The sequence below is a fragment of the Schistocerca gregaria genome, chromosome 3, assembly GCF_023897955.1.
Source record: "Schistocerca gregaria isolate iqSchGreg1 chromosome 3, iqSchGreg1.2, whole genome shotgun sequence".
NCBI lineage: Eukaryota > Metazoa > Arthropoda > Insecta > Orthoptera > Acrididae > Schistocerca > Schistocerca gregaria.
In genome coordinates this window covers 723,050,764-723,068,376 of record NC_064922.1, presented here as the reverse complement: position 1 = coordinate 723,068,376, position 17,613 = coordinate 723,050,764, and positions in this window count along the sequence as shown.

Genomic DNA, 17,613 nt, shown 5'->3' with positions numbered 1-17,613 from the left:
AAGCTTCTCAACTTAGTTTTCCAGGATGGGTCCTTGACGTCCTTCGTCGAAATCGGCCTACTGTACGCAACTGTGAACAAGTTCATCTTTGAAATTCAACTGTTGTTCTTTCAAGGTACAGAGATCATTTTAAACGAATTTTAATGTTTATGTCGTCTGTTTTACTTATTACCGCATTTAAAACTGTTTTGATATGTGCAATGTACATGTACCACCTTTTTAAATAAGTTTTTGGTTTTGTTATATTGTCTGTTTTACGTATTGGCGTCTTTAAGCTATTTTGATGTTATCTGATTTATTTATTTGCGCTTTTAAACAAGTCGTAATTATCTTGGGAGTGCTTAACTCAGTAATGAAACACGCTCATATTATCAGTGTGTGTATTATGTAAATTTTTGGGGTGAAAGAAGTTATTAAACATTTTAGCTGAGTGTGGGATCAGTCGCTTACTCCTCCCTCATTGTTATCGTTTTAATTATGATTTCCATCCAAAAACTCAACCCCAATCAGTAATCAGCAGAAGGTTGAGGAAACATTTTTTAGTGTAAATGAGGCAAGCAATAGCCAAACATTAACATTAAAAACGGCTGCAAATTATCACAGACGACCTTGACGAGAACCACAATTGCCATTCAAACGGCAGAGTGCACTGATGTTATGCTTCTGACTGATAGTCAATAATGAATAGTAAAACATGTATACAGATTAATCCAAGATTATTAAACCCTGATAAAATTTACTATTGCAGCAGGTCATAAAACAGGACATTATGTACTTAACTTGGTATATAACATTACACTGGAGGTCTAAAAATTGTTAATAACTGACGCATAACCTATAAATTATGAGTTCCTTTGCATACGATGTGGCAGTTTATGATGCTTTAGCAGCAATGTAACATTGCCCCCCCCCCCCCCTCTCTTAGTGTTTTAAAGACACAATTACTTTGAAACTTGACAATAGCACCCCTGCGAGCATACCTCAATCATCGTCTAAATCAGAATGCAACTTACCTGACTGATTGTCAGGTATAACCTCTACCAATACTATTCTGCACGAACTGTCTGCTTCAATTTCACTGCAAGGTAAACTACTTCTGACAGCAATAAATACTCCACCACCAACTGTGTTTAACTTATTTCCGGACATGTCCGAAAGAACAGATACCATCTTCATATAGTTAAAGCTAACCGGCCATTGAGCTTCTTCTTCTGTACGGATGCACACGCATTGCCTGAACACTTATGGGACTCGGTAAGATTGTCTGCTGCGAGTAATGAGTAATGGACAGGGGCACTACGAACGTAGTGTGTGGACATTAAGTTGGGAATGTGGGTCTCACGGGGAGCCTGCAAGGGTAAGTCCCTGCAGTCGCCCTATTGTCTGTGCCCTCGGTGGCTCAGATGGACAGAGCATCTGCCATGTAAGCAGTAGATCCCATCCCGGGTTCGAGTCCCGATCGGGGCACACATTTTCAACTGTCTCCATTGATTTATATCAATGCCTGTCGACAACGTAAGGTCTTGATTTGATTATCATTTCATTCTAGAGAGCCGCACGGTCACCGATGGTATCTGTTCTTTCTGCAGATACCATCTTCATATCATTAAAAGAAAGGCGTTTTTCGTTGCAACAGGGTCTTCTCACGAAATTCGCATCACCACCTTTCTCCTCCAAATGAAAAAAATATTTTGTTGACACTGACCTACATAGGGAGAAACGATCACCACGATAAAATAAGGGAAATCAGAGCATGTACTGAAAGATACAGGTGTTCGTTCTTTCCGCGCGTTATACGGAATTGGAATAATAGAGAATTGTGAAGGTGGTTCGATGAACCCTCTGCCAGGCACTTAAATGTGATTTGCAGAGTATCCATGTAGTTGTAGATGTAGATTTAAATGCTGAGGTATTGCATTCAACTAATATTCACTGACGTCATAATACATATTTAACGTATATGTACGTTTTCAAAATGTACATGTTATGATATGATATGGGGCTTGTATATAAAATACTGTGTATATGTTGAGGATGATAACAAAATAATAATAGTAATCCTTCCTACAGATTCTTTCTAGTTGAAATTAGATGCTACTTTACATCCTTATTTTGCCTCGGTCACAGTACTTCTAGTCGCACATTGCTTACTCGCTGTAAATCGTATTACTCCGAAAAGGTTACCAATAGTTATACTGCCTGTTTCAAAAACTCTCGGGATAGTCCTCCCCTCATAAAGGGCGTAAAAACAGCTACGTACGCAAAATTTTGGAGTGTTTAAGAGGAGAGAGAATGTTATAGGTACACCGTTTCCCCGCTAGGGTTCCATGAAGATAGACGGAGTTCAGATCGCCGTGTGATGAATATTGTTTTAAAGATGTCGCCCTACTTCTATGGATCTTTTTGTGGGGTCCGATGAAGCGTTTAGACACTTCAGAAGAGCTTGTTGCCCGTTTGGACGAAGCTGCAGCCATTATACATGAAATGCCTTTTTGGTCTGAGGTGGCAGATAATCCTTAGCCCTGGAGATGTCTGTTGTACATTAATGCAAATACACTCCTGGAAATGGAAAAAAGAACACATTGACACCGATGTGTCAGACCCACCATACTTGCTCCGGACACTGCGAGAGGGCTGTACAAGCAATGATCACACGCACGGCACAGCGGACACACCAGGAACCGCGGTGTTGGCCGTCGAATGGCGCTAGCTGCGCAGCATTTGTCCACCGCCGCCGTCAGTGTCAGCCAGTTTGCCGTGGCATACGGAGCTCCATCGCAGTCTTTAACACTGGTAGCATGCCGCGAACGCGTGGACGTGAACCGTATGTGCAGTTGACGGACTTTGAGCGAGGGCGTATAGTGGGCATGCGGGAGGCCAGGTGGACGTACCGCCGAATTGGTCAACACGTGGGGCGTGAGGTCTCCACAGTACATCGATGTTGTCGCCAGTGGTCGGCGGAAGGTGCACGTGCCCGTCGACCTGGGACCGGACCGCAGCGACGCACGGATGCACGCCAAGACCATAGGATCCTACGCAGTGCCGTAGGGGACCGCACCGCCACTTCCCAGCAAATTAGGGACACTGTTGCTCCTGGGGTATCGGCGAGGACCATTCGCAACCGTCTCCATGAAGCTGGGCTACGGTCCCGTACACCGTTAGGCCGTCTTCCGCTCACGCCCCAACATCGTGCAGCCCGCCTCCAGTGGTGTCGCGACAGGCGTGAATGGAGGGACGAATGGAGACGTGTCCTCTTCAGCGATGAGAGTCGCTTCTGCCTTGGTGCCAATGATGGTCGTATGCGTGTTTGGCGCCGTGCAGGTGAGCGCCACAATCAGGACTGCATACGACCGAGGCACACAGGGCCAACACCCGGCATCATGGTGTGGGGAGCGATCTCCAACACTGGCCGTACACCTCTGGTGATCGTCGAGGGGACACTGAATAGTGCACGGTACATCCAAACCGTCATCGAACCCATCGTTCTACCATTCCTAGACCGGCAAGGGAACTTGCTGTTCCAACAGGACAATGCACGTCCGCATGTATCCCGTGCCACCCAACGTGCTCTAGAAGGTGTAAGTCAACTACCCTGGCCAGCAAGATCTCCGGATCTGTCCCCAATTGAGCATGTTTGGGACTGGATGAAGCGTCGTCTCACGCGGTCTGCACGTCCAGCACGAACGCTGGTCCAACTGAGGCGCCAGGTGGAAATGGCATGGCAAGCCGTTCCACAGGACTACATCCAGCATCTCTACGATCGTCTCCATGGGAGAATAGCAGCCTGCATTGCTGTGAAAGGTGGATATACAATGTACTAGTGCCGACATTGTGCATGCTCTGTTGCCTGTGTCTATGTGCCTGTGGTTCTGTCAGTGTGATCATGTGATGTATCTGACCCCAGGAATGTGTCAATAAATTTTCCCCTTCCTGGGACAATGAATTCACGATGTTCTTATTTCAATTTCCAGGAGTGTAGAAGACATTTCCAGCATCATCTCCCAAACAGTATTCAACACACGGAAGTTTAACACAGTTATGTGCGTTACTAGTGTCAAAACCTTGACGAACCCCTAACGAGAAACGTTGCACTTGTGACATTTTTGTGATATAAAAAGGTGTTTATTTTTATCTCCTCTAAACACTATAGATTTTTGTATACACCCCACTTATATGCCCTTGGTTACTTTCTGTTACTACAAGTAGTACAGTATATTAAAATGTAGATTAACACGATTTCCACATAAATGCATCTGATTGATTAAAAATATTTAAGTTCGAATGAGTGTATGAAGCTGTGGTATCGAGGGTATCTGGGTTGCTTGCAAGTCTTCATTTCAGAAATGGAGGACATCTGTTTGCTGTCGTAGAGCAACTGTGATATGTCATCTAACCCGGCTTCCAACATACTAACGCTCCCATTTGGCTATGTAATTTTACAGGGCCTCTCTCAAAATGTTCAAAATATTCTTTGTTTTCACGCTGGCGTGAAGTAAGACTTTCAAACATATACTCGTATCTGTGCAGAACCTTTAATTTAACGGACACCGCCAAAGTATTGGGAAATCACGTCCATCTATGTAAGTAAGAGACATTCTGAACTGCAAAATAATACCTGATCAAAAGTATCGAGACATCTACTAGTGGACATTCATATGGGGTGTGTTCACCATTCGCCTCTATGACGGCTTGAGCTCTGTGGGGCATCATTTCAATGAAATGTCTTGAGTCTCTGTACAGGTACGGCAGTTGATTTTTCCTCCGGAGACATTACAGGGTAACGATGTTAGAAGCTGTGGGTCTGGAGCAGAGTCAACGTCCTAACTTATTCTAATGGTGTACCATTAGGTTCAGGTCGGGACTTTGGCCACTCCACTTCAGAAATGTTATTCTCCACAAACCATTATCTCACAATTACTTCGTAACAGTGCATTGTCATGCCGGTACAAGCGGTAATTGCTTCGGTACGTAGTTCACAATGCTGTAAAGTGTGTTCGTATTTTCCCACATTTAGAGTTTTCTTAAGCACACAAAGGGGACCACAGCCTAACCACGGGAAAACCCCAAACGTCACGCCACCTCCTTCATACTTCACAGTAGGCACTACATGTGATGGTAAGTAAAAATCTCCAGGCATCCGTCAAACTGAAAATCATCCGTTGGATTGGTACTGGGTATACCGTGATTCATCACTCCAAATTACACATTTCCAGTCATGCACAGTCCAGTGCGTCGCTCGTCACGTCACTTCAAGCGTCACTTAGCATACACTACAAAATTTTGTGGCTTCTGACGAGCTGCTTCGCCATTACATCCCACTCTTTTTAACCTCCTAAGCACAGCCACGAAGAGGGGCAGCTGCCTTTTCAGTAGTTGCATGGGCAACTGCCCGGATGAATGATTGACTGATCTAGCCTTGCAACATCAATCAAAACGGCCTTGCTATGCTGGTACAGTTAACGGCTGAAAAAAAGGGAAAACTATAGCCGTAATGTTTTCCAAGTGCATACAGCTCTGCTGCATGGTTAAATGGTGATGGCGTCCTCTTGGGTAAGATATCCTCGAGACAAAATTGTCCCTAATTTGGATCTTTGGGCGGGGACTATTCAGGGGGATAACAAAACTGACATTCTGTGGATCGGAGCGTCGAATGTTAGGTTTTTTAATCGGGCAGGTAGATTATAAAACTGAAATAGGGAAATGGATTGGATGAAGTTAAATATAGTGTGAATTAGTGAAGTTCGGTGGCAGTGGAAACATGACTTCTCGTCAGATGAATACAGTGTTACAGGCCTCAATACAAGATCAGATAAGTGTAATACAGGAGTGGTTTTAATAATGAATAAGAAAATAGGAATTCGGGTGAGCTACTATGAATTGCATAGTGAATACATTATTGTAACCAGGACACACACGAAGCGTACCCCAGTAGTAATAGTTTATATGCCATGAGTTCCGCAGATGATGAAGTTGAAGAAATGTATAAGGAGATAAACTAAATTATTCACATAGTTAAAGGAGACGAGAAATTTAATTGTGATGAGGGGACCGGAATTCGATAATAGGAAAAAGAAAAGAAGGAAAATAGTAGTTGAATAGGGACTGGGGATAAGGAATGAAAGAGCAAGCCAGCTGGTAGAATTTTGCACAGAACATAATTTAATCATCGATAATACTTCGATTAAGAATCATAAAAGGAGGCTATATGCGTGGAAGAGTCCTGGAGGAAAGTTACAGACTGATTATGTAATGGTAGGACAGACGTTTAGGAATCAGATTTTAAATTGTTAGATATTCCCAGGGGCAGATGAGAACTCTGACCACAATTTATTGGTTATAAACTGTAGATTCAAACTGAAGAAATTGGAAAAAGTTAGGAAATTAAGGAGATAGGGCCTTGATAAGTTGAACTATCCAGAGGTTATTGAGAGTTTCGGAGGGAGCTTTAGGCAACAGGTAACTAGTTCAGGGGATAGGAACACAGTAGAAGAGAAATGGGTAGCTTTAAGAGATGAAATAGTGAAGACAGAAGAGAGCCAAAGACGTAACAAGAGAAGGCCTTATAGAAAATCTTGGATAACACAGGAGATGTTGAAATTAACTGATGAAAGGAGAAAATTTAAAAAGGCTGCAAATGTAGCAGGCGAGATTGGAATACAAACGTTTAAAAATGATATTGACAGGAAGTGCAAACTGGCTAAGGAGGAGTGGCTAAAAACATATTTCACTAGGGGAAAGATAGATACCGCCTACAGGAAAATTAAAGAGACCTTCAGGGAAACGAGAAGCAACTGCATGAACATCAAGAGCTCAGATATAAAACCAGTCCTAAGCACAGAAGGGAAAGGTGGAAGGTGGAAGGAGGTTATAGATGGTCTATACAAGGAAGATGAACATGAAGGCAATATTACAGAAAGTGGAGTGGACGTAGATGAAGAGGAGATGGGAGATATGATACTGCGAGAAGAAACTGACAGAGATCTGGAAGATCTAAGTCGAAACAAGACCTGGAGTAGACGATATTTCGTCATAACTACCGACAGCCTTGAAAGAGCCAACCGTGAGAAAACTCTTCCATCTGGTGTGCAAGATGTATGAGACAGGCGAAATACCCTCATATTTCGAGAAGAATGTATCAATACCAATTAAAAAAAACCGGTACTGACAGATCTGAATATTATCGACTATCAGTTTAATAAATTACGGTTTGCAAAATACTAACACAAGTTGTTTACGGAAGAATGGAAAAACTGGCAGAGACCGATCTCGGGGAAGGTCAGTTTGGAGTGTGGAGAAACATAGGAACATGTGAGGCAATACTGACCCTACGACTTATTTTAGAAGATAGGTTCCAGAAAGGCACCTACATTTATAGCACTTGCAGTCTTAGAGAAAGCTTTTGGGAATGTTGACTGGAATACTCACATAGGTGGTTCATGGTGTGGGTTCCTGTAGTCATGTCCTAGTTCATAAACCACAGGCAACGTATGAGTGGCCAAGTAAGTGGCCCCGACAGTCGGGATACCAGTTACAATGGAATAAGGCAGGGCATCTCGGACATATTCTGAGTCGTGGTCACCTTTGTGCTCATACGGCAAAGACTACCAAATCCAGTGGTTAATCCCTCAACCGTTAGGGGTAATACCCAATGGGACTCAGGCCAAGTAAGGCTAGCAACCTGCTCCCCTGGTACTTTAAATACGATGCTGGCAACAACCAGAGCAAAATGCCTTGGACCTTTGGAAGTGACGGAGTCCCAACTATAACTGACAAACCAGGGACTCCTTAGATACGACTTGGCAAACAAATGGTAATGAGATGGGGAGCTATTAATATCAATGGGGGCTACTCTGGGAAGAAGGTAGAGCTGGCAGAGGCTGCAAGTAAGATGGGGCTGGACGTTTTAGCTGTTAGTAACATTCGGGTAAGGGGTGAGAAAGAAGAGGAAGTGGGAGAATACAAGGTCTACCTGTCAGGAGTCAAAGCAGGAATAGCACAATGGGGTGTAGGGCTTTACATAAGGAACGAAATGGAACCCTGCGTAGTTGCAATAAGGTATGTAAACGAACGACTGATGTGGATAGATCTGACAGTGTCTAGCAAGAAAATTAGGATTGTGTCAGTATATACAAATTATGAAGGGTCAGATCAAGATAAGATGGATAGTTTTTATGAGGCACTCAGTGATGTAGTTGTTAGAGTAAAGGACAAGGACAGCGTTCTGCTCCTGTGTGATTTTAATGCCAGGATTGGAAATCGAACAGAAGGGTATGAAAAAGTTATGGGTAAATTTGGAGAGGATATGGAGGCCAACAGGAACGGGAAACAACTCTTGGATTTCTGTGCCAGTATGGGCCTAGTAATCACAAACTCCTTTTTTAAACATAAGAACATTCACCGGTATACTTAGGAAGGCAGGGGAACCAGATCTGTCATTGACTATATAATAACAGATCAGGAATTCAGGAAGGCTGTGAGGGACACACGTGTATTCAGGGGATTCTTTGATGACACTGATCAGTATTTAATCTGCAGTGAAGTTGGGATTGTGAGGCCGAAAGTGCAGGTGGTCAGGTCCATATGTAGGACGATAAGAGTGGAGAAACTTCAGGATAAGGAAATCAGGCACAAGTACATAACAGCGATCTCAGAAAGGTACCAGTTAGTTGAATGTAGTCAATTACAGTCATTGGAAAAGGAATGGACACGGTACAGGGACACAGTACTAGAAGTGGCTAAAGAATGTCTTGGAACAGTAGTGTGTAAAAGCAGGAAGAAGCAAACAGCTTGGTGGAATGACACAGTCAAGGCAGCCTGTAAAAGGAAAAAGAAGGCGTATCAAAAATGGCTACATACTAGAACTCAGGTAGACAGAGAAAGTTATGTCGAAGAAAGAAACAAAGCCAAACAGATAATTGCAGCATCCAAGAAGAAATCTTGGGAAGACTTTGGAAACAGGTTGGAGACTATGGGTCACGCTGCTGGAAAACCATTCTGGAGTGTAATTAGCAGTCTTCGAAATGGAGGTAAGAAGGAAATGACAAGTATTTTGGACAGGTCAGGAAAACTGCTGGTGAATCCTGTGGATGCCTTGGGCAGATGGAGGGAATATTTTGACGAGTTGTCAATGTTGGTGAAAATACGATCAGTAATGTTTCAGATTTCGAGGTAGAATGGGATAGGCATGATGACGGAAATAGGATCACATTTGAGAAAGTGGAGAAAATGGTCAATAGATTGCAGTGCAATAAAGCAGCTGGGGTGGATGAAATTAAGTCGGAACTCATCAAATACAGTGGAATGTCAGGTCTTAAATGGCTACACAGGATAATTGAAATGGCCTGGGAGTCGGGACAGGTTCCATCACACTGGACAAAAGCAGTAATCACACCAATCTTTAAACATGGAAACAGAAAAGATTGTAACAATTACAGAGTTATCTCTTTAATCAGTGTTCTGGGTAAAATCTTCTCAGGTATTGTTGAAAGGAAAGTGCGAGTATTAGTTGAGGAGCAGTTGGATGAAAATCAGTGTGGGTTTAGGCCTCGCAGAGGTTGTCAGGACCAGATCTTTAGCTTGTGGCAAATAATGGAGAAGGGTTATGAGTGGAAGAGGGAATTGTATCTGTGCTTTATAGATCTAGAAAAGACATATGACCGCGTTCCTAGGAGGATGTTATTGTTTGTTCTACGAGATTATGGAATAGGAGGCAAACTTTTGCAAGCAATTAAAGGTCTTTACATGGATAATCAGGCAGCAGTTAGAGTTGACGGTAAATTGAGTTCATGGTTCAGAGTAGTTTGAGGAGTAAGACAAGGCTGCAACTTGTCACCACTGTTGTTCATATTATTTATGGATCATATGTTGAAAACAATAGACTGGCTGGGTGAGATTAAAATATGTGAACACAAAATAAGCAGTCTTGCATATGCGGATGACTTAGTTGTGATGGCAGATTCGATTGAAAGTTTGCAAAGTTATATTTCAGAGCTAGATCAGAAATGTAAGGACTATGGTATGAAGATTAGCATCTCCAAAACGAAAGTAATGTCAGTGGGAAAGAAATATAAACGGATTGAGTGCCAAATAGGAGGAACAAAGTTAGAACAGGTGGACGGTTTCAAGTACTTAGGATGCATATTCTCACAGGATGGCAACATAGTGAAAGAACTTGATGCGAGGTGTAGCAAGGCTAATGCAGTGAGCGCTCAACTACGATCTACTCTCTTCTGCAAGAAGGAAGTCAGTACCAAGACTAAGTTATCTGTTCGCCGTTCAATCTTTCGACCAACTTTGTTGTATGGGAGCGAAAGCTGGGTGGATTCAGGTTACCTTATCAACAAGGTTGAGATTACGGATATGAAAGTAGCTAGATGATTGCAGGTACTAGTAGATGGGAACAATGGCAGGAGGGTGTCCACAATGAGGAAATAAAAAAAAAACTGGGAATGAACTGTATAGATGTAGCAGTCAGGGCGAACAGGCTTAGATGGTGGGGTCATGTTACACACATGGGAGAAGCAAGGTTACCCAAGAGACTCATGGGTTCAGCAGTAGAGGGTAGGAGGAGTCGGGGCAGACCAAGGAGAAGGTACCTGGATTCGGTTAAAAATGATATTGAAGTAATAGGCTTAACATAAGAAGAGGCACCAATGTTAGCACTGAATAGGGGATCGTGGAGGAATTTTATAAGGGAGCTACGCTCCAGACTGAGTGCTGAAAGTCATAATCAGTCTTAAATGATGATGATGATGATGATGATGATGATACTCACATAGAAATTCTGAAGGTAGCAGGAGTAAAATACATAGGGCACAAAAACTTGACGGAAATCACACGGCACTTATAAAGAATCGAGGGGCATGTGAAACGCCCCTTAGAAAAATTTATACAAGACTGTACTTAAACTGACACACAATATTTTTTAGCGCAACGCAATCTGACTTTCAATAATCCCTACAAAAGAATGGCCCTGACTACCATTAACCTATACGTTTCACAAATCACTTACCTCACAAAAATCTTCGTTACTCAAGCTACTGCAATACAGCGAGCGCCACTAATGCCAGCTAAATAAAAGATTCAAACTACGGAAGGCACTAACTACTGATAGGTATAGTTAGCAAATGAAAGATTTTAATAGAGAACAAACAATGTATTAACCTTACTAGTCATAATATATATATCACTTCATGACACCAATTCTTACAAATTTCAAAACTCCGCCATCTCTCTACCCACGTCCACCACTGCTGGCGGCTCACCTCCAACTGCGCAACGCTACGCGCTGTAAGCATCCAGCTGCCTCTGCTCAACACTACAATGGCAGACAACAATGCAAACTAAACACACACTGCGCACAGCACAGCCAGTGATTTTTCATACCGAGCGCTAAGCGGCGTTACCAATAAGAAAACCTAAACAGCCTACTTACATAGCCCCCATGCTCCCCACAAAAATTTTTTACAAATTGTTTTGGGCAGTGGCCAATAATAATTTGACGAAATTTTTCATAATTACTATAACAAAGATATCAAATGCACACACTTATCGATACAATGTTGGTCAAAAGCTAAAATTCTCTCACAGTCCATATAGACATCCTGATCATTCATCACAGTAAAATAGTAGTGTTTTTCTCAAAGACTGAGCAATAAAAGAAAATGCACACGGAAGTAGTGGATTTCCATGCAGTCTTGAAGAAGTAGTGTTGTCCTTCCAACGGAAGACAGTGCTGACTCTTGACATGCAGACAGGTAATGGGCCACAACAGAGTTAGTCGACGTTGAAGACTATCGGTAGGTAGGTCATCACAGAGCAGACCCACTGTAGTCCTGGTAGTGATTACGGTATTGGTGGGCCACCAGAGGTGCAGACCTATTGCAGTCCTTGTAGAAATAATGGTATTGGTGGGTCATCAAAGGTGTAGACCCACTGTAGTCCTTCTAGAGATGGCCAGCAGCCATCTGTTTGACTGTGCAGGCGCACAATCACCATTGAAGAGTCTTGCGGATAATATAACAAGTCCATAACCACCACTTGTGCACTCAGAAAAATTGTTTTTGAAATGTCCTTAGAACCAGCAATGCTGTTATCCAGTCCCTTACTGAGTTATTAACACATGTGCAAACACTATCAGTCCCTACTTCTCACATATTGTCCATATACTATGACCAACAGAAACGTGTGCAGTGAAATGTAATTTACAAGTTACTTAATTTGATGAACTGGTGTCAATTACAATTTTATAACATAAGAATACAATAACAAAGGTACAAAATATATCATTAAAGAACAATACAGATAACATTTGTAGTAGTACAGGCTTTACAAAAGAATCGAAATAGCAAATACATCAGTGTTACAAAAATTACGACATAAGTACATACATAAAAGATCAGAACAACTTTTGAAACATCAACTTCACACATGAGCATTAGAATAAAACAGAATAAATAATGTGTAAACATCTTTACAAAGTAAATAGCATGTTATTAATGCAAATTATATTTGAGGATAACAGTATTCCTCATCATAGTGAATGTAGCTTAGTATTAGAAAAATTCTGCAACATAAGTCTTATCAGATAAACATTTAAAGACAGGAAGAACATAAATACACAAGGGTACACAAACACATAGTGGGATAACACAAGGAAAGGGCAGAGTTTGTTTTACTGCAGTATTTTGCAAACAAAACTTTCTTTACTTCTCGGAGATCTCCCTTCGTTCTTCATTATTTCCAAAAAGTCCTATCTATACCTGCTTTCTGTACTTTTCTCATCCTCTTTCAAAAATACTTTTTTTTCCACTGTACACTACTTTTTTGGCCAAATAATTTTCTTATAGCTTCTCAATGCATTTCTTCCAATTCATCATACTTTCAATAACCCTACAAAAGAATGTCCCTGACTAACATTGACCTATACGTTTCACAAATCACTTACCTCACAAAAATCTTCGTTACTCAAGCTACTGCAATACAGCGAGCGCCACTACTGCCAGCTAAATAAAAGATTCAAACTACGGAAGGCACTAACTACTGATAGGTATAGTTAGCAAATGAAAGATTTTAATAGAGAACAAACAATGTATTTACCTTAGTAGTCATAATATATATATATCACTTCATGACACCAATTCTTACAAATTTCAAAACTCCGCCATCTCTCTACCCACGTCCACCACTGCTGGCGGCTCACCTCCAACTGCGCAACGCTACGCGCTGTAAGCATCCAGCTGCCTCTGCTCAACACTACAATGGCTGACATCAATGCAAACTAAACACACACTGCGCACAGCACAGCCAGTGATTTTTCATACCGAGCGCTAAGCGGCGTTACCAATAAGAAAACCTAAACAGCCTACTTACACATGAAAGGGAAGTGTGGACTGAGGAGGGAGTGAGAGTGTATAGTAACCTATCCCCAATGTTATTCAATCTGCACAGTAAAGAAAACCAAAGAAAAATTTAGAGTAGGTATAAAAGTTCGGAGAGAAGAAATAGAAACTTGAGGTGTGGCTATGTCTTTGTAATTTTTTCAGAAACATCAAACGCATGGAAGAGCAGCTGAATGGACTGCACAGTGTTCTGAAAGTAGAATACAATAGGAACATCAACAAAATCAAAACAAGGATAATGGAATGTAATCAAATTAAATCAGGTGATGCAAAGGGAATTAGATTAGAAAACGAGAACCTTAAAGCAGTAGAAGAGCTCTGCTATTTGGGCAGCAAAATAAATGATGATAGTCGAAGTAGACAGGGTATAAAATGTAGACTGACAATAGTAAGAAAAGCTTTTCTGAAGACGGGAAATTTGTCAACATCGAATACAGGTTTAAGTGTTAGAAAGTCTTTTCTGAGGGTATTTGTCTGGAGTGTAGCCATGTATGGATGTGGGACATGGGCGATAAACAGCTGAGACAAAAGAAGAATAGAAGCTATCGAAATTTGGTGCTACAGAAGTATGTTAATGGTTAGATGGGTCGACTACGTAAATAATGAAGACGTGCTGAGTAGAAATGGGGAGACAAGAAATTTGTGGCACAACTGGAGCAAAAGAAGGGATCGTTTGATAGGACACATTCTGAGACATCATAGGATCAGCAATTTAGTATTCTCTGAAAATGTGTGTGTGTGTGTGTGTGTGTGTGTGTGTGTGTGGATGGGGGGGGGGGTGTTTAAAATCGTAGATGGAGACCCGGAGATGAATACACTTAGCAGATTCAGAACGATATTGGTTGCGATAGTTATTTGAAGACGAAGAGGCTCGCACAGGATAGAGTAGCATGGAGAGCTGCATCAAACCAGTCTGCAGACTGTAGACACAAGAAGAACGCGTAATAATAGTGCAAGCTTGATTTCTGGCAGCACATGAGAACTCACGAGTGATTCCGCTATTTGTAAGTAATTTTTTTACAACCACCCTTCGAAATGCACGACTGCCCCCGTCCGTCAGTGAGATGAGGTGTGTCTGGCCTTGGTTTAGCGATGGGTATTCCATCGCGTTTCTACTTCAGTCACATCACATAGTCAACTTGGACAGTTTTAGAAGAGTTTTAATGTCATTATGAATTTGTCACTCACGTGACATCCAATGACTAGTCCACGTACAAAGTCACTGAGCACTACTGCTAGCCGATTACTATTACTGAAAATACCCCCCCCCCTCTCCCCCGTCTCAGTTGCGTTTTATACTAGCGGGTCCACCTTCGTGACTCGCAACACGCCTTCGTGACGTCTAGTGGTTAATTCTGGGTTGCAAACGGCTGTCTACGTCCTTTTGATCAGTTAGTGTACATCTAGTCCATATGTAGAATAATTATCTGCCCTCATGTGAAAATCGAAGCAAATGCAACAAAGTGCCCAAGGTTTCCTGCAGTATACTTTACGAACAAAGACAATTTTTTTTTAAATGGATGAGTCCGTAAATGAACAATTTTTCTTTGCAGCTTCTTTTTGTTTTCCGCTACTCTTTATGACTTACTTTCAGGAATATCGAAGCACTAAATTTGGCAGGTGATAATGCAAGAAACATAAAGTTGCACCATAAACAGATATTTCATCGTTGCTGCTTGTCCATGATTGTTACTTTTAGGTTAGTACGAGGGTTGAATGAAAAGTAATGCCTTCACCTTAGTTAACTGGGTTTGGATGGGTATGTTTTAGTAAATCAAACACAGAAATAATTCTTAGAATGTCATCTTTAATTAGCAATATTCACTTTTCCACATAATCACCAGCCAATTGAATACATTTATGTCAACGATGAACAAGTTTTCTGAAGCTGTCACCGAAGAAGTAGATACTCTGTTTCCAGAACCACAGTCTCACAATTCTCCCAGCGTCTCATGGTCATAATGGAGTACCCACGTTTCGTCTCCTGTCACAGTTGAATGGAGAAAGGCGTCACCTTCATTTTCGTAACTCGAGAGGAGTTCCTGGCAAATTTCAAGTCTGGCGCTTTCATTGCAGGAGTCAGCATCCGGGGTACCCGTTGTGCACAAATATTCCTATAGCCAAGCAAAGAAATAATGTAACCGACACATTCTTGTGAAATGCCGATTGTGCTTCTGTTTCTCTTTGAGTGATACGACGATCATCCTGAATCAATCTGTGAACATTTTGCTTGTGAAACTCGGTGGTTGCTGTCACAGTACGTCCAACTCCTTGTTTGTTATTCAGGTCAGATGTTTCCGCCTCAACATCTTTAAACTTACTCTCCCAACGACTCACAGTACTCACATCAATACATTCACCATAAACTGCTTTTATTCTCTGCTCAATCTCCTTTGGGGTGACACCTTCTATTGTCAAGAATTCAACGACTGCACGTTGCTTGAATCGCATTGAGCTACCGACTGCGCAGAGATCCGTACTTTACACTGCAATAACACGTACCGTTCAATGCTAAGGCTTCCCGCCAGCTGGAGAGAAGAGGCTACGGAACAAGCCAGTACCTGGCCCATACCAATGCTGCCAACTGTTGAAGAGTTACGAAGGTGGAGGCATTACTTTTCAGTCAACCCACATAATATGTAAATTATAGTATACCTCCAGTAACTTACATTTAGGAGATAAAGCTACTTTCACGAAATGACATGTTTTTGATAGCTGCAGCTGCTGCAGTTTATTACATCCGTTTAGCCACAAACTGCATATTGTCGTCACTTGAGAAGCGCACCAACATTCTCACTCTTACTTCATAAAACTTGCCATTTATCTGATTTCAAAAAAATGGTTCAAAATGGCTCTGAGCACTATGGGACTTAACATCTAAGGTCATCAGTCCCCTAGAACATACCTAACTAACCTAAGGACATCATACACATCCATGCCCGAGGCAAGATTCGCACCTGCGACCGTAGCGGTCACGCGGTTCCAGACGGAAGCGCCTAGAACCGCTCGGCCACAACGGCCGGCTATCTGATTTCCTTGCGAGGTGTTCTCTGTTTGTGAAAAGAGTACCTGTTTATGCCAATGCAGTATTTCGTTAATAAACTGAGATATGAAAGCATTATACACAACGAACATGTAAAGGCCTCGCTGGAATGTTGAAATTTTCAAGAAAAAATATTTGATTGTAAACTTCTACGGATCAATTGGCGTTCGGAAGGGTGTTCTTGTAAAATTCTCTCAACGTTTTTTCCTTTTCCACAAGCTAAGATGAGTTAATATAAATGTGTTTTATATATAAAACGTTGCATGTACAAGCAGCCATGTCCAAAGCTCATTGACAAAGAGTTTAAATTAGACTTCTATGAAAAGTACGAAAGCTTTGTTTGGAGTTCGTTCACGCTGGACCGTGAAGATTTAGTATATAGATAACGTTGAAATAGCACACAAACTGTCAGTTTAAATAAAGTGAGATTGCGGAGAATATTTTTGTAATGAACAGTGAAATAACAACGACATTGACAGAAATGAATAGAAATTTAAACGCAAAGTGATATATCACGCCAGACGAGATATGTGTGTTGAAGCATCATTACTTGACGAAAGCCGCGCGGGATTAACCGAGCGGTCTGAAGTCAAGGACTGTGATGCTGGTCCCGGCGGAGCTTCGAGTTCTCCCTAGGGAATGGTTGTGTGTGTTTATCCTTAGGATAATTTAGGTTAAGTAGTGTGTAAGCTTAGGGACTGATGACATTAGCAGTTAATTCCCATAAGATTTCACCCATTTGAACATTTGAACTTGACGAAAATGATGGGACCTTTTGACTTGGCAAATATTTATTTATAAGCACAAGGTGGGTATTTCATAATTACTGTTTTCACACTGCATCAAACTTAACAGTTTTATATCAGTAGAAGTGATTCACGTGAATATTCTGAAACCACATCTGTCATCGTAGTCAAATAATTGCAGTTCTTACTTCTTGACATTATTCGTTGTACAGCTTCGAGGCTTTTAATATTTCAAATAACTGTTATGTGGACATATGAACGGCAGGGACGACTGAAATAATTTTTTGAAGAAATATACATAAGACATCGAGTTAGTGTGCATTATTTTTTCCGCTGTGAGCGGCAGACATAGCAGAGAATATTATCACAGTCCAGTAAGAATGAGATATTACATCCCAACGGCTGTACATCCAACAGTAGTTCT